Here is a 19,022-nt window from a genome sequence, read left to right as displayed (position 1 = left end):
CCGCCCCATCAAACATTATAACCCATTTGGATTCAGGGTCAGGCCCCTCCTCCGGGAGTGGTTCCTCTCAATCTTTCGATTTGAGAAACATGATGTCCTCATCAGGAAAGTCAAACCTCATAGGTTGGTAATCATCAATCGGTTGCTCTGCAAGATAGTCTGACAAGACACTTCCCTTGATGGCTTTTTGTGAAGTGTATTGGATGTCATACTCTGTCAGTATCATTTGTCACCTAGTAACCTTTCCGGTAAGTGATGGATTTTCAAAAATATACTTGACTGGATCCATTTTTGATATCAATAGAGTCGTGTGAGTCAACATATACTATCTTAGTCGGCGAGCAGCCCATGCCAAAGCGCGGCAAGTTTTCTCGAGCAATGAGTATCTTTGTTCACAGTCGGTAAACTTTTGCTAAGGTAGTATATTGCATGCTCTTTTCGACCTGACTCATCATGCTGACCGAGCACACAACCCATTGACCTTTCTAACACAGTCAAGTACATGATCAACGGTCTTTCCTCTCGGCCTGTAGACTGGCCTCGATCTTGATCTCTTTCTTGTCGTCTTCGGTACCAATGTTGATGGTCTCAACCACCTCCTGATAAGGTGTAATAGCTCGGTCCTCCTGTTTCAACAATCTGGCTAACCCTTCAGGCAATTCACAATCTTCCTCAGCCCCTTCTTCGGCTTGATAGATAGGATTGTCGAAGTCATACTTGGCCATAGCAGTGTCGTTAGCAGTGAGATCCGAGTGGTCGGCTCTGCATGATAGAGGATCATGCTTTGTCCAGGGTTTTGTCCAGGGTTTTGTTCCAAGGAAACCTCAGAGTATTTTGCTTCTCTTCCTTTTTCTCAAGTGAAGCCTTGGTATTTATAGACTGAATTTCATGGTTTTGTGGGCTCAAATGAGAGAGACCCAAGTCCAAAATTTTTTATTATATTTTATTTATTTATTTTTATTATTATTTTTATTTATTTATTTTTTTTGTAAAAAATTATTTGATTTGATTTTTTTTTTTTTTTGGATCTAATTCTGATTGACATGATGAAATGCAATATGAAATGCTAAATGAATGCATGAATGAGGAGGGCAAATTTTGGGGTGTTACAATACTTCCAACAGGTTCAAATGGGGTCTATTCGTCAGTCAAAATGTTAATCGTGAAGGAGCAAAAGTTTGTTCGTGAGCTGTAATGCTCGCTAGGCGAGCAGAATGGGTCGCCTAGCGAGTCCAAAGAAAAGCCACCAGAATCACCTACGCTCAGAGGAATTTCTTGAATTGTCATGCTCGCTAGGCGAAATCCATGTGCTTAAAAAAAACTAAAAAAGCACCAAAAAAAACGAAAAAAAAAATCGAAATAAAAAAAAATATGAGAGGAAAATTTTGGGCTTGGGCCTCTCTCATTTGAGCCCACAGGTCCACAAAAATCAGGTTATAAATTCAGAGTTTCAGTGAAACAAAATTCTATTCTATTCCTATTACCCTGGCAGGGAAAAAGATAGTGAGAGAAGAGCTAACAGAGTTCTGAGCAACCTCCAGAGACTGAAGGGAACTCATCGGCAAAGAACCAATTCCCTCTCATATAAACCCTAAGAGTGCTTTGTAAACCCAACCGGGCAATTCAATTTCATTCGATCTCTCCAGTCAGGTTTGCCTTATTCCCATTACTTTATGCTTTTAATTTGATTTCTCTGAATGTATGAGGTATTATGGGTGAATTTGATACCCTTTTGATGCATGTGTTTGACAAGAGGTTTAGGCCTCCTACCCTTGGTTGCCTTTTGTGAATTTTAATGGCATGATTCATGTGGTTACATTTTGATTTAGGGGCAACTCTTGATTACCCTATCTTGTTTCTCTAACCTGTTTGTTGAGTTTTTGTTTTGTGAGGGCTCACATACTCTTGCAGAGATGGCTTGCCTGGTGTTCCACTTTATTTGTGGGATACCACCTGGAGGTTTATTCTGATTACCTGTACTGACTCACTTTCTTTGATGGTGCTAGCTTGAGAGATCTCTGGGTTTCTTATCTCTTTAATTGTTGTTACTTCGAATCTTTATCCGTACGGTAGATCTCTCGATCCCTTTACTTTTCCCGCATGTTACCAATTTCTTAGGTTTCGTATAGCCTCTCGTGGCATGTGATTTAAGGTAGCGCGGTTCCTTCATCTAGGACTGCCTTTTTGCATGAGCATCCCTAAACACCCCAAACTCATTGATTTTTCTTCTCCTAATAATATGTTATCTCCTTCTACTACAGGCGAGTAAGTCTCCAAAGGTCGAGCATCCGGTAGATTGCGTAGTAACGCCGTTCACCCCAAAACACAACCCTTACCCCGTAGTTGGTCGAACTACGTTTTGCTCTGATTTTCATCCCAGATGAGATACGTAGGCATAAGACGCGATGTCTTAGCGAGCACACTCCTCTTTAACCCATAGGTAGCCGAGCTACGAAGACTCTGATTCTCGGATTCAGATGAGATACGTATGCAGTGGATGCGACATCCGTGCGAGTCATTTTCTTTTGACCCTTCTTTTAGTAAGTAGTATATTAGATAAACATACACGCTTTTCTCATCCCTTCAATCATGCTTGCACAAACAATTTTTCACAAAAAACAACAACCTTTGCAACAAATGTGAAAAGGGCTCCCTAGGAGTACCTAGGATGCTTTGGGTGCCTAACACCTTCCCATTGCGTAACCAACCCCCTTACCCAGATCTCTGACATTTTTACTAGTTTTTGATTCGATAAAACTTTTAGTTTTTTGTTCGCTTTCAACCATTCCTTTGGATAAATAGAAGTGCGGTGGCGACTCGACTTGTATGATTTACCTTGGATTTAGTCAATATCTCTAATGGTAACGAATATCCCGCTACATTGTCAAATTAATATCATTAGATTTAGGGGATTTATGGAATGTATATTCCATCTCCCAAAATGAATGAATGATATTAATTTGGTAAAAGTCCTCATTTGACCAATTTGTGTTTTCACTTATTCCTCTCCCACTTCATCTCATTCCCCTTCTTCATTCACTCAGTCCATTTGGCCTATGATATCTCAAAATTCTAAGGCTAGTTGATTGAAAAATTAACATGAGTATGGATGAGATTATGCCACACCTTTTGCATATTCTTTTTTTGTGTGGTATATTTCATGAGCATAGTCTATTATACTATGTCTCTAACATGCCTTAACACCAAAATTCTATTGCCCAACCTCAAATAGTTGTGACTTCTACATAAGTCTAATTACGTTTGCTTAACATAATGCTAAATTTGTGACGTAAAAGGCATAACCATTCTAGTTAGTGAGATTGTAAGTCTCCCCTCTTTCATGGTATTGTGTGGAAACTTGGCCTTTTTTCCTTCCTTTGGAAGATGTCTTGGTTCAAGGATCCATGATTTTGATAAGTGGGTTGATTGTTCTCCAAAGAATGTCTTAAAATGAAAAGCAAAAGCAAAACAATACTAACTTCAAACCTATTAACTACTAACTTTTAATTAAAAGTCCTTTACTTTAATGCCATTTAATTCTAGCTTTTATACATTTGCCATTATTCATATCATTCTAATTGTTTATGTTAATGCAGTTTTCACTTTGTCCACTTGGACCATATTGTGTGATATATTTTGTTTGTGTATACTTTTGTTTGTTTGTGTGGTCTTTGAGAATTAATGTACATAATAACAAAAAAAAACCCTAAAAAACTTTTGCATGGACTGTTGGTTTGATCTTGGACAAATGGACTTATAACTTAGGAAATATTCTTATGCTAAAGGACTTGGCCAATGCCAACTTATTGTGAAACCAAGTGCTTGCAATTTGAAACTTCATCTGATACATCATTCAAGATCCTTCTGAGTTCATCTGCAACATGATCATTGTGAAGTTGTTATTGTGAACATGTGACTTGTGGAATCCATCTGTTACATGGGCTATTTTGAAGAAGATCATGTAATGGATAAGCTTGGATGTGGCCATCTTTATTTGATGCCTTTGCTCTTCAAGATTAATATAATTGTGCATTTGTGTGTTGCTTGATTCTAAAAGTCCATGAGAATTCTGGATTTCTTTTGACATTCTTGTCTATTGGATTTCTACCCATTTGGTCAGATCTTTTCAACTCTAAACTTTTAATTTTGTACATAGGATAGTTTCTTCATCTTCTCCCCACTTTCTTTAATTTCGAAATCTCTCCCTCTCTTTTTCAAAACCTTCTTTGATTGAACTTATTTTGTTCTAAACTTTGACCACTTTGCTAAAAGATAGAAACGTTGGTCTTATGCCATTGCATCTTTCAAACTTCTTTTCTTAAATCAAACTTGTGAATAAATGTAATTATACTTGACTTAAACTTTCAAAAAGCCAAAAAAGAACTAACTCATTCAAAACATTTTTAGGCCTTTCTGCCTTTCAAACTCAATTTTTATTAAAAAGCAATGCATCCACTTTGAAATTTGTATCACGAACTACGAGGTTTTGGTCCCTCATTTTTATGTTGGTACGTAGGCACAAGATCGAAGGTCTTGTCAAACACAAAAATATAATTAATAAATTCTTTTATCATCCCCCCATTCTATTTATTTGTAAACATCACTTTATACCAAATACATATGCATACAAAAAGGGCTCCCTAGGAGTACCTAGGACACTTTGGGTGCTAACACCTTCCCTCTGTGTAACCAACCCCCTTACCTGTAATCTCTGACATTTTATTAGGTTTGATTTGAAAACTTCTTACTTTTTCGGTTTTGTTCGTACTTTTTTCCCTTTTCCCTTGGAAACAATAAAAGCGCGATGGCGACTCTTGTTATTTGATCACTAGCTTATCCATAACTTGATGATCATGAATTTACCGCTACAGTAATTAAGTGGAGACTCTATTGGAAAGTAGTCTCCAGTGGGTTTAGCCTACTTTTTGTGTGTATATATTTGTAAATAAGTATGTGTGATATAATTTGCTTGTTGTGCTTAGTGATCTCTGAGTGGTGAGATAAGTTCTAACCCGGACTTGAGTGCAATTAAGATAGGAGGATGGTATAGTCATGTTCGACTTTTGTGGAGTAGTCCTTAACAAGTTGGCTTGAGACCCATCTGCTCAGTGGAGACTCTTTTGGATTTGGAAATGTCACACAAGTATTTGTTGTTAGGCATTACTATCTCTAATTGGGTCAGAGAAGCTGAGGACCGTAGAACATCTACCCCCTCTTGGCCTATTTAGGACATAGTGGGGAGATTGTTCAAGTGTAGACTTGATAACAGTTGTTACGCGATACTACACTCAGACGAGTTTCTCTTGAGAATATTATGGGTCGATGAGTCAGTCATCATAACCTGTAATATCCGATAGATGGAATTAAGACTATGAGAACTTTTTAGAACATGATCTACAAGTTTTTATCCTTAGTTCACTCCTTTGGGATGGTTCTTACCCAGACTCCATGCTCGTGACTCACAACAAACCCTTGACTCTTGGTTGATCCAACAAAGTCTTGTCAATATCAATGGAACTTGGGTGTTGATAAGGTGTAAACCATAATCCACCAAAATGGATGATTGATCTTGACAAAGACTTGATTCATCCCTTGACCTTTGTTTGTTTGCCTTGTGTGTGATCCCTTATTTGTGATTGTTGCATTCATACATTCATGCGCATCATAACATTCATGACACGAAAATTTCAAGGAACTGAGGTATCATTTGCAAATATTTTCAGACTATGGACTCCGGACGAAGGAACACTAAGAAGTACAGTTTCAGATGTCCTGACTTGAAAGAGTTAAGGAAGCTAGCATCTTTTGTATTAGATCCCTTGGACTTAAAACAACGTCATGGGAAGCTTCTATCCATCTTGTCTGCTGATTTGGTTGAAGGACTGTTGAGTGTGCTAGTGCAGTTCTATGATCCCCTCTACCATTGTTTCACTTTCCCAGGTTATCAGCTTGTGCCTACCTTGGAGGAGTATTCTCATCTTTTGGGGATACCTATTTCTAGTAGAGTGCCTTTTAGTGGATTGAAGGAGATTCCCCGATCTAGTATTATTGTTGAAGCTCTTCACTTGAAGAAGTCTGAGATAGAGGCTTATTGGGTGAAGAAAGGAGGATTATTTGGGTTTCCATCTGATTTCCTCATCAAGGAAGCTACTACTTTTGCTCAAGCCGGTAGTGTGGATATTTTTGAAGCTATCTTTGTGTTGATCATTTATGGATTAGCTTTGTTCCCTAACATTGACGGTTGTGTTGATGTTAATGCCATTAGACTTTTCTTGATTGGGAATCTTGTGCCTACTTTATTGGGTGATATGTATTTCTCTTTGCATCTAAGGAATTCTAAAGGTGGTGGAACAATTGTCTGTTGCATTCCTCTTCTGTACAAGTGGTTTATTTTGCACTTGCCTCAGACGCCTGCTTTTGTGGAGAACAAACAATGTCTAAGGTGGTCTCAGAGACTTATGTCTCTCAATAATGATGATATAGATTGGTATGATCCGTTATTGAGTAGTATGGATATTATTGATAGTTGTGGTGAATTCTCTAATGTGCCTCTCATTAGTACACAAGGAGGAATTAACTACAACCCTGCTTTGGCTCGTCGTCAACTTGGGTTCCCCTTGAGAGACAAACGTAATAACACTTTGTTAGAAGGTCTTTTCTATCAAGAGGGTAAAGATCCCCAACATTTAAAGTAGAATATTGTGCATGCTTGGCATAATGTGCATAGGAAAGGAAGATTCGAGCTTGGTCCGTCCAATTGTGTAGCTTTCGAAGCTTACACTCTTTGGGTGAAGAAGAGAGCTTTGTAGTTGAAGATGCCTTATCCTTGTGTGAGACCTATGTCTATGGTTGTGGTTGAGCCATTAACTCTCCCTAACCAAGATATAGAGGAGTTGGAAGACGCGCTCGCCAAGATGAAGCAATCGAAGGAGATGTGGGAAGATTGTTTCCGTGCTTTGAGCAAGAAGCATGAAGAGTTGCAATTGGAGTCTAAGGACAAAGATGCACTTATTGAGTTACTTGAAGACCAAGTGACGAAGAGACAGAGAGAGCCTGAGGTTTCATCTTCTAGCATGCCTCAGTCTTCCGTTGCTTGGAAGAAGATTGTTGATCAGCTTGTCCTCGAGAAGACTCATATGAAGACTTCTTTTGAGACTGAGATCCGTCGCATTCGAAGGAAGTACGCGCCTACAACCAGATCTTCTGACATTGTTGTTAGGGATCCTTAGGATGACTAGTCTCTTTTTCTCTTGTATTTTTCATTTAGTTTCTGAAATTGTACTCAGTGTAATCCTTCCAAATTATATAAATAAAAAGAGATTTTTGGTCATATCAAATTGTTGCAATTGCCATTTATATATATATATATATATATATATATATATATATATATATATATATATATATATATATATATATATATATATATATATATATATATTTGCAAATAATATAGTAAGTTCCTTGAAAACAAAAGATAAATAATCAAGCATTGCATTTCATGCACCACTTGTATAAGCTGGTTTTTGCCAGATGTCTGATTGGTGTTTCTTCTGTGCTTTAGCCAAGCTGACTCACCAGTACAATAACCGAGCCAATCATCTGAGAATTATGGAGCATTTGGAACAAGAGAACAGAGAATTGTTACTTCAAAGGTGACTACCTCTACCATGACTACTGCTACCGTCTACTTCGCGCCAAATATGCCTTCCGGATTCCCCTGGGGAATGCTGCCCAACTTTGTGCCTGAAGGCTTTGCGCCTACTTTTGCTTCCATGCCGGCATCTAGCCCGGTCATGTCCGTGCCACCTCCCGTTGTGCACATCATGCCTCGTGTAGAGGATACTTTCTATCATTCCGAGCTGTTTGAGGGTCCGGATGTTTATGAGAAAATGGATGAAATGAAGGATCAGTTTCTTGAGTTGCGCAAGGAATTGCAAACGCTAAGAGGTAAAGACATGTTTGGGAAGAGTGCTGCTGAGTTGTGCTTAGTGCCCAACGTCAAGATCCCGGTGAAGTTCAAAGTGTCTGACTTTGAAAAGTATAAGGGGAACTCTTGTTCGCTCAGTCATTTGGTGATGTATGCTCGTAAGATGTCTACTCAGACCGATAATGATCAACTGTTGATTCATTATTTCCAGGACAGTCTGACCGGTGTTGCACTCCGTTGGTATATGGGGCTGGATAGTGCAAGCATTCACACTTTCAATGACTTAGGAGAGGCTTTTGTCAAGCAGTATAAGTACAATATGGACATGGCGCCTGATAGAGACCCGCTGAGGTCTATGTCTCATAAAGATAAGGAGACATTTAAAGAGTACGCGCAAAGATGGAGGGAATCGGCTGCCCAGATCACTCCTCCTTTGGAGGAAAAAGAGATGACAAAGATCTTCTTGAAAACTCTGAGTTCATTTTACTATGAATGAATGATTGCTAGTGCCCCCAGTGATTTTACCGAAATGGTGAACACGGGGATGAGGCTTGAGGAAGGAGTCTGAGAGGGACGTTTGTCAAGAGATGAGGCATTAACAAGCAAGAGGTATGGCAGTAATTTTGGTAAGAAGAAAGACAGTGAGACGAATGCAATAAGCAGTGGGAGGCAGAGGAGGCCTCAGATCAGAAGGAACCCAACACCCCGTCAACATCATCATTATCAAGTATCCTCGATAATTCCGGTATTTCTAATCAACAAGCAACACCAGTTCAGCAACAACAACGTCAACAACAACAACCGCAACAACGAACAAACACCTACAACCACAACAATACCAACAACAATCATCATCAACAGAACTTTGAGAGGAAGAAGGTCTCTTTCGACCCGATTCCTATGTGATATGCAAACCTGTATCCCTCGTTAGTTCTCAAGAACTTAATTCAACCGAGGAACCCACCGCAAATTCCAGAACCACTTCCTTGGTGGTATAAACCTGAACTCCGTTGTGCCTTTTATCAAGGAGCACCCGGACATGATATTGAAAACTGCTATCTATTGAAGTTTGAGGTTCAGAAATTAATGAAGAGTGGTATGGTGTCCTTTGAGGACCGTGCGCCAAATGTGAAAGAAAACCCTTTGCCCACCCATGGGAACTCTTCTGTGAATATGGTGGACGGTTGTCCTAGAGAATTCAAAGTTTTTTATGTACGTTTTATCAGGAGGTCCTTAGTGCAGATGCATAAGGATGTTTGTTTGGTAAGTGAATGTGAGTACGACCATGATGGTTGTGCTGTTTGTAGTGTTAATTTGAGGGGTTGTGAAGTTGTGAAAAGGGACATCCAACGACTGATGGATGAAGGCATGATCCAAATTGTTCAATCCCGTCATGTAGATGACGATGTTAATGTCATAGTTCCCGTTTTCAAGCAACAAGAGCGGTTGGTAATCCAGTATGACTCCAGTAACAACAACAGTCAAATATCAGTATCACCGTTGGTAATACGGTTAGCGGGCCCAGTCCCGTATTCATCTGATAAAGTTGTGCCATATCAATATAATGCTATAATGATGAAGGATGGTCAATAGGTCCCATTGCCTACAACCAGTTCAGTAGTGAGCATTGTTGATGTTACAAAGGTGACCCGCAGTGGTCGAGTGTTTGGGCCGGTGTTCCCAAAGGATAAAGAAGAATCGATTGTTGGTAAGAAAATGGAAGTGCCTAATGTAGATCCAGTTGGCTGTTCAAAAGATAAGTCTGGTGAGTCCAGCAATTTGAAAACCAATTATGATGATGAGGTACTCCGACTAATCAAAAGAAGCGAGTTCAATATGGTGGAGCAGCTGCTCCAAACCCCTTCAAAAATCTTAGTGTTGTCTCTACTGATGAATTCTGAAGCGCACAGAGAAGCACTGCAGTGAGTTCTAGAACAAGCGTTCGTAGAGCATGATGTTAATGTGGAACAGTTTGATCACATTGTGGCTAACATCACCTCTTGCAATAATCTGAGCTTTTGCGACGAAGAACTCCCTGAGGAGGGCAGAAACCATAATCTGGCTTTTCATATTTCTATGAATTACAAGGAAGATGCTTTGTCAAACGTGCTTGTTGACACCGGGTCTTCACTGAATGTGCTTCCGAAGTCAACTTTGTCGAAGTTATCTTATCAAGGAGTACCCATGAAGTATAGCGGTGTAATTGTCAAAGCCTTTGATGGTTCGCGCAAAACGGTAATTGGTGAAGTGGACCTTCCAGTCAAGATAGGTCCGAGTGATTTTCAGATTAATTTTTAAGTAATGGACATCCACCCGGCCTACAGTTGCTTATTGGGAAGGCCATGGATCCATGAGGCGGGAGCTGTTACTTCCACGGTGCACCAGAAATTGAAATTTGTCAAGAATGGCAAGCTGGTGATTGTTGGTGGAGAGAAGGCGCTATCTGTTAGCCATTTGTCATATTTCTCTTACGTTGAAGCTGAAGATGAGGTTAGCACTCCGTCATAAGACTTATCTATTGCTGCTGAAAAGAGAGTTGGGGCACCTATGTCCTCATTAAAAGATGCCCAGAAGATTGTTAAGGAAGGAACTATTGATCAGTGGGGGCGTATGGTAGAAGTCTCCGACACCAAAGGCATAACCGGTTTGGGGTTCCATAAAGGATCATTAATTGCAAGGTCTGAAGATATGCAACTTAGCTTTCGTAGCGGAGGGTTCATTCATGGCAATGAACAACACTTAGTTGTTGTGCTAGAGGATGACGAAGAGGAAGACTGCACCAACTTTGTAACGCATGGAAAGATGTGCAACAATTGGATTGCTGTAGATATTCCTGTTATTTTGCATTGATCTAAGTAATTGCTTTTATATTTTTAAAAAAATCCTTCTCCTATGCCTAAGGGAGAAGTGAACATTGTTTGGGAATTTCAATCTAATCATTAATAAAATTAATTCTATTTATCCACATGTATGATGTTTGTTTTTACTTTTTGCCTTATTCTGAAAATGGTAATCACAAAAAAAACATAAATAAACAATATAATTGTCCATCTGCATAATATTTGGTCACAAATTCACTTCTCTAAAATCAAAATATCAAATCATTATGCAGGTTGGTTCCTAACCCCATTGAATACAATGATCCTTCTCCTTCTCCAATTTTTGAATTCCCTGTGTTTGAGGCCGAGGAGGAAAGAGATGTAGAAGTGAGTGATGAATTATCTCGTCTTCTTGAGGAAGATGAAAAGACTATTCAGCCGTTCGAAGAGCAGATTGAGCTAGTCAACTTGGGTTCCGAGGATGATGTGAAAGAAGTCAAGATTGGGTATCGCCTGTGTTCAGAAGTCAAGAAAGGGTTGATTGATCTTCTTCAAGAATATTCAGACGTGTTTTCTTGGTCCTATCAAGACATGCCTGGGTTAGATTCTTAGATTGTGGAGCATAGATTGCCGTTGAAACCAGAATGCCCGCCAGTCAAGCAGAAATTGAGAAGAACACATCCTGATATGGCTGTGAAGATCAAAGAAGAAGTGTAGAAGGAGATTGATGTCGGTTTCCTTGTGACAGTTGAGTATCCGTAATGGGTGGCCAATATTGTGCCAGTGCTGAAGAAAGATGGAAAAGTCCGCATGTGCGTTGACTATAGAGATTTGAATAAAGTCAGTCCGAAAGATGATTTCCCTCTGCCACACATTGATATGTTGGTAGACAATACTGCTAAATTCAAAGTGTTTTTGTTTATAGATGGATTTTCCGGATATAATCATATCAAAATGGCACCCGAAGATATGGAGAAGACAACATTCATTACACCTTAGGGAACATTCTGTTATAGAGTGATGCCTTTCGGTTTAAAGAATGCCGGTGCAACTTACCAAAGAGCAATGACTACTCTTTTTCATGATATGATGCATAAAGAGATAGAAGTTTATGTTGATGACATGATTGCTAAATCGATTAATGAAGAGGAACATGTTGAGCATTTGTTAAAGATATTCTAGCGTTTAAGGAAGTATAAACTCCGCTTGAATCCCAATAATTGTACTTTTGGTGTTCGTTCTGGTAAGTTGTTGTGCTTTATTGTCAGCGAGAAGGGTATTGAGGTTGATCCTACCAAGGTCAAAGCAATACAAGAGATGTCTGTGCCCAAAACTGAGAAGCAAGTCAGAGGTTTTCTCGGCCGCTTGAATTATATTTCCAGATTTATTTCCCACATGACTGTCACGTGTGCTCCTATATTCAAGCTTCTTCGGAAAGACCAGTCTTGTGATTGGACCGAAGACTGCCAGAAAGCTTTTGACAGTATCAAGGAATATTTGCTTGAACCTCCGATTTTGTCTCCACCTGTTGAAGGAATACCGTTTATCATGTATTTGACTGTACTCGAAGATAGTATGGGTTGTGTCCTTGGTCAGCAAGATCAGACTGGAAAGAAAGAATTTGCATTTTACTACCTCAGTAAGAAATTCACCGACTGTGAGACTCGGTATTCTACGCTTGAGAAGACTTGTTGCGCATTGGCTTGGGATGCTAAGCGTTTGCGCCAGTATATGTTGAATCATGCCACTTGGTTGATATCCAAATGGATCCAATCAAGTATATATTTGAGAAACATGCTTTAACTGGAAGGATTTCCCGTTGGCAGATGTTGTTATCAGAGTATGATATTGAATACCAATCTCAAAAAGCGATCAAAGGTAGTATCTTGGCTGACCATTTGGCGCACCAACCAATTGAAGATTACTAGTCAGTGCAGTATGACTTTCCTGATGAAGAGATTTTCTACTTGAAAATGAAAGATTGTGATGAATCATTGCTTGAAGAAGGGCCAAAACCTGGTTCCCGTTAGGGCATGGTATTTGATGGAGCTGTTAATCAATATGGAAATGGCATTGGAGAAGTGATTATTACTCCTCAAGGCACGCATTTACCATTTACAGCTAGATTAACTTTCAAGTGTACAAACAACATGGCAGAATATGAAGCTTGCATTATGGGGCTTGAAGAGCCCATGAATCTCAGAATCAAGTATTTGGATGTCTTCGGAGATTCGGCTTTGGTTGTGAATCAAATAAAAGGTGAATGGGAGACGAATCAACCCGGTTTAATACCATATAGAGATTATGCGAAGAGGATTTCAACTTTCTTTAAGAAGGTCGAGTTTCATCATATCCCTGGAGATGAAAACCGGATGGCAGATGCTCTTGCAACATTGACATCAATGATTATGGTGAAGTATTGGAATGAAGTTCCCAATTTATCTGTAATACGTCTTGAAAGGCCAGCTCATGTGTTTGCTGTTGAAGAAATCAAAGACGAAAAGTTGTGGTATTATGATATCAAATGTTTCCTCCAAAGTCAGATTTAGATAAGAAGACTTTGAGAAGATTAGCTGGTAACTTCTACTTGAATGGTGATGTACTGTACAAGAGAAACTTTGACATGGTTTTTCTCAGATGCGTGGATAGACACGAAGCAGACTTGTTGATGACCAAAGTGCATGAAGCTTCCTTTGGTACTCACTCCAATGGACATGCTCTGGAGAAGAAGATGTTGCGAGCAGGTTACTATTGGCTGACAATGGAATTTGATTGTTGCAAGTTTGTGAAGAAATGCCACAAGTGTCAAATATATGCTGATAAGATTCATGTTCCTCCGACACTATTGAATGTTATCTCTTCCCCATGGCCTTTCTCCATGTGGGGAATTGATATGATTGGGATGATTGAACCCAAAGCTTCCAGTGGACATCGTTTCATTATGGTGGCAATTGACTACTTCACAAAATGGGTTGAAGCGGCATCGTATGCAAATGTAACCAAGTAAGTTATTATAAGGTTTATCAAGAATCAGATTATATGCCGTTATGGTGTGCCAAGCAAGATCATTACTGATAATGGATTGAACTTGAATAACAATATGGTGGAAGCTCTTTGTAAAGACTTCAAGATTGCACATCATAACTCTTCTCCCTACAGACCTAAGATGAATGGGCTTATCAAAGCTGCGAACAAGAATATCAAGAAGATTATTCAGAAGATGGTTGTCATGTACAAGGATTGGCAGGAGATGCTCTCATTTGCTTTGCGTGGGTATCGTACATCCATCCGCACTTCAACAGGGGAAACCCCTTTCTCTCTTGTGTATGGTATGGAAGCAGTGCTCCTCGTAGAGGTTGAGATTCCTTCATTGCGTGTGCTCATGGAAGCCAAGTTGACTGAGGCTGAATGGTGTCAGACCAGGTTTGACTAGTTGAATTTAATTGAAGAGAAAAGGTTAACTGCCATGTGTCATGGTCAGTTATACCAGAAGAGAATGAAGAAAGCTTTTGATAAGAAGGTCAGACCTCGTGTGTTTAGAGAAGGTGACCTTGTGCTCAAGAAGATTCTATCTTTCAAACCAAATTCTAGGGGAAAATGGATTCCTAATTATGAAGGCCCATATGTTGTCAAGAGAGCCTTTTCAGGCGGTGCTTTGATTCTTACAACTATGGATGGTGAAGAGTTCACTCGTCCTGTGAAGGAAAATGCAGTCAAGAAATACTTCGCCTAAAAAGAAAAGAACAACTCGCTAAGTTGAAAACCCGAAAGGGCGGCTTAGGAAAAAATGAGTGTCTCGGTGGATTAAAAACCCGAAAGGGCGATCCATGCAAAAATTAGAGACATAAAACAGAAAGAATTTCCCGATAAGTTGAGTACTCCACCTTGGGGCAACTTACGCAAAAATTAGGGATTGTGGCAAGTAACTGCACTCTGCTGATCTTCAAGGTTTCGAAGACTTGTTTGAGCACAAGGGTCGACACCAGCTCATCCTAGCAGCGGTAAAGAGCACAATGGATATCAAGAGTTGGTAGAAGGATTAAGGATCATTTGTATTCAATGTAAGCCTTTTCCATGTAAATTACCATTTTCAACTTTGTAAAAATCTACGGAGTCTTTTCATTTACAGACTACCATTCCATTAAATAAAGTTGAGCTTTTATCCAATTGTTTCTACTCCTATTTACTTCAGCCAATAGTTTTAAAATTTTGTTATGATCATTTTGGAATCAAATTTTTAATCAAAATCAGTTTTTCTTAAATATATAAAAGCAACAATTTTTCAAAGCAATTAAAAAGAAATATCAATAGCATTTGGATGGATAGCAAGTCCTTAAGTGCGAAACATCGAAGGTTCCCCAAGCAGTTAACCCTTCGGGTATCCCTAGACATTTGTGTTGGTTAAGTTCCTCGGCAGAGTGCTTGATCCCCAATGGAGCTTTGTTCCTTGTCCTCAGCTGAGTTAGTTAATTCAGATACCCTACGGCGTGTTGTTATCCCCGACGGAGTTTCGGCCTTCCCTAGAGGAGTTCGTATTTCCTCTGCAAGGTGGATCTTCAGCAGAGATGGTTGATCTTCCCCAGTAGATCGCATTGGTTTCCTCGCCAATCGCCACTCAACTTGCTCCCAGTCAGAGTTTTCTCCTGGTTTCTGAGCAGCTTTTGATTATTCTCTGTAGGGTTGTCTCCCATTTTTATGGTGTTAACCTAAAATTCCCCACATATTTGATGTTCTTTCCTCAGCAGATCTCCTCCTTCCCCAGCTAGGGTTGAGCCTATGGGATGTTGATCTCTCTGTTCTCCAGCAGTTATCTCCATATTTTGTGGATTGACCGAGGATTGTACCGATGATTCAAATTCTTTGCGACGCCTTTGTATCCTTTGTGATCGTGTTGTCAGCATAATCATCATATATACATATACATACACATTCATATAATTTCATGATTTGCATTATCATAGTTGATTAATTCATTCGAGATTATTCTTTGTTATGACGGTACTCTATCCCCATACAAAATCTAGTGTCTGTCCTCCTTCAATTGTAGAGTGTCAGCCCCTTTAAGCAGAAAGACTTTAACCTTTCTCCTTTCCCCCACCGAGTTTGTTTCCTCGTGGATGATTATTATTTCAGTTTCCTCCCCAGTTAATTATCTCAATGGAATCACTCCCCTTGGGTCATGTCCTCAATGGGTTGACTCTTGATTGACCGTTTCTTTCTAGCTCTTACCTAGATAGATGCTTTGAGTCTATTTCCCAGTAACTAGTAATAGTCTTCCTAGTTTGCAGTTTGTTACTTCTTGCCCAATACCCGGCAAAAGTACCCCATCTTTCCCACTAGTGGAGTCCCTAGTGGATCTGTTTCCCCAGGAAGTATATCCTTGATATGTTCACCCTAACCGGTGATGGATATCTTACTCTCCCCTGCTTGAGTCTATCATTGATATGTTCATCCTAACCGATGACGGATATTCTCTTTTTTGGTAATCTACCCAGTAAAAAGGTAGTTGTAATCCCTATTTTTGTTCCCCAGAGAGTTAATCCTTGATATGTTCATCCTAACCGATGACGGGTTTTCTTCTCTTTGCGGTATTCTACCAGCAACTGGTAGTTGTAAATCCTGCTTTTGTTCCCTCCGCAGAGTTTATCCTTGATATGTTCACTTTAACGAGTGACGGATTCTCTCTCTTGGTATTCTATCCAGTAGCTAATAGATGTAATCCCTATTTTCTCCCTTCACAGAGTCTATCCTTGATATGTTCATCCTAACCGATGACAAGTATCCTCCTTGGCAATCCCAGGCAAGTCTATCCTTGATATGTTCATCTTAATTGGTGACGAATTTTCTTCCCTATCGAGTTTATCCTTGATATGTTCGTCCTAACCGATGACAGATACTCTCACCTTTGGTCTTCTGCCCAGTAACTGGTAGTTGTAAATCCTATTTTTTCTACAATTTTCCCCAGCAAGGCTATTCTTACCCAGTAACCGGTAATGAATACTCCCTCTTGGAATCCTCAGCGAGTCATCCTTGATATGTTCATCCTAACCGGTGACGGATGTCCTCTCTGTCAGATCTTTATTATCTCCTTACCCAGTAACAGGTAGTAGATAATAGATTTCTGCTCCTCCTGTGTTGAAGTTTATCTTCCCCAGTTGAGTTGAATGCGCTTTTCCTTAGAGAAATCGTTTTCCCTGCATGATTCAAGTACTTCTGTTTTATCCTGACCTGCTCGTATCCCCTGCAGATGTTTTTAGTTCCCCGGCTGAGTCTTTTCCATCTTTGTATGGAATCCTCGAGTCCCCCAGTTAGTTTTAAGTCGTAGCCTGGCCTACGCATAACTCCTTTTTATCCCCTCAGAGTATCTGTCTCCCCAGTGAGTTTTCCTTACGGAATGCATTACACTCTTGCGGATTTTCGGTCCCTCTGACTTCTTTTCCTCTATGGCAATATTTCCCCACAGAGCATTAACTTTTACATTCATATCATATGCATCATGAGGTCTCTTAGGGACCAAAATTTGTTTCTATATGTTGTTATTTAAGCCCATTCTACTGAGTCGACATGAAGATTTTAACCTTCACCTCCTCAGTTAGAATGTCCTTAAATAAGGGCAGTTGTAAGACCCCAATTTTGACCCTAAGATCCCTCAAGCTACATTGGCATCCTCCTTACCCCTTTTTCATTGGGTTTGTTTTGGGAGAGATCACCAAGCACTATGTGATTGTATCATACTTTTATTTTATCATTTCACTAACCAAAATACCAAAAATATGTCTTTGCATTTGCCTAACTCTTTTGTAGGTAGGGCATAATCTCCATTGATCTATCAAGTTCACATCTAGGGTTTAAGACCCTCATGACAAAGAGAACAACCATGGATTGATTCAAGGATGGTCATAAACATCATATATGAGTCCCAATGATCTCTACATGTTATATTGATCAAGTTTTCTTCAAGAGTTTGAGGGTGATTTGCCTTGGAAACCCTAGTTTGACCGGGTATCTTGAGTAACTTCTCCAACAAGCTATCTCACCAATTGATCAAATTTCTCAAGGAACACTTCAAAATTTATCATATTATGCATATATGATCTACCATGAGCCTAGAAAGTCAAGAGAATTGAAGATTAGCAAGTTGGTTGATGGTGGTTGGCCAGATGAATTCATCCGATCAAAACTGGGTCTCCCTAGACCCCATTTCCTACAATTTTCACCATATGAAAATGATTCCAACAGCAAACCTACTCTAAATGAAATTCCAAAAAACTTTCATGTTGATACCTAGAGCTAGTTTTGCTTGGAAAATCATTTTCTATGTTGAAACATTATAGGTCATTTTGTCTAAACCCTAATTTGAAAGTCAACTTCCCAAGGCCATAACTTGCTCATTTTTTATGAGATGAAAGATTTCCAATTTGCAAAATCAAATTAAAAAGGTCTACTTCAACTTTGATGTTTGGAGTGAGAGCTAATTCAACTTTTATGAGCATGTGATATGAGGTTACATTATAGGTCACTTTTGACCTACACCATTGATCAAGTGATTTTTCTAAACTTCAAAAATGCACAACTCTATCATTTTAAATCCAAATGATATGAAATCGGTGACCATGTTTAAGTTCTTTGAAATAGCTACAACTTTGATGAAGACACTTTTCTCATTTGAAGCTCACATAAAAAGTTAAGCAAGGTGGAATATTGAGACATAATGCTTGACACTTAGAAAAAATTTCAATATGTTAAAATCTCCAAACTTCCACCTAAATATTATTCAAGTTCCAAGCTCCAAATGGAAAAGTGTTGAACATGAAAGTTGTTGATCTTGATATAACCTTTCCAAAAAGTCCAAGTTCATTCATTTTGGACAAGAAATGAATAGGCTGCGCATGGCTTGAACATGGTATCATCATTTGGCAAGATTGAACTTCAAACATCCATGCACAATTGCCTAGCATTTCTAACATGACCTCAACCTGGCTTATACTCAAATTATGGATCAGATGGAGTGATTTCATGGGCCTGCACACGCCCATGCGCTCATGCATCACACATTGCTAATTTTGGAAGTTCACTTCAAGTGTGCAAATATCAATTGAATTGGCTATAAATAGAGCTCCATATGCTCAGAATTTCAGACACAATCGCATCAGCTTTGATCCTAAACCTCTAACCCTCTCATTCCAAAGGATAATCCTGAGAATTTCACTTGAAATTGAGTTTGAATTCTCACTGTTTTGAGATTCAAAACTCCAGGGATCCAAGACCTTTTA

The sequence above is a fragment of the Lathyrus oleraceus genome, chromosome 6, assembly GCF_024323335.1.
Source record: "Lathyrus oleraceus cultivar Zhongwan6 chromosome 6, CAAS_Psat_ZW6_1.0, whole genome shotgun sequence".
NCBI classification, from domain to species: Eukaryota; Viridiplantae; Streptophyta; class Magnoliopsida; order Fabales; family Fabaceae; genus Lathyrus; species Lathyrus oleraceus.
Note: the sequence above shows the minus strand (reverse complement) of the source record.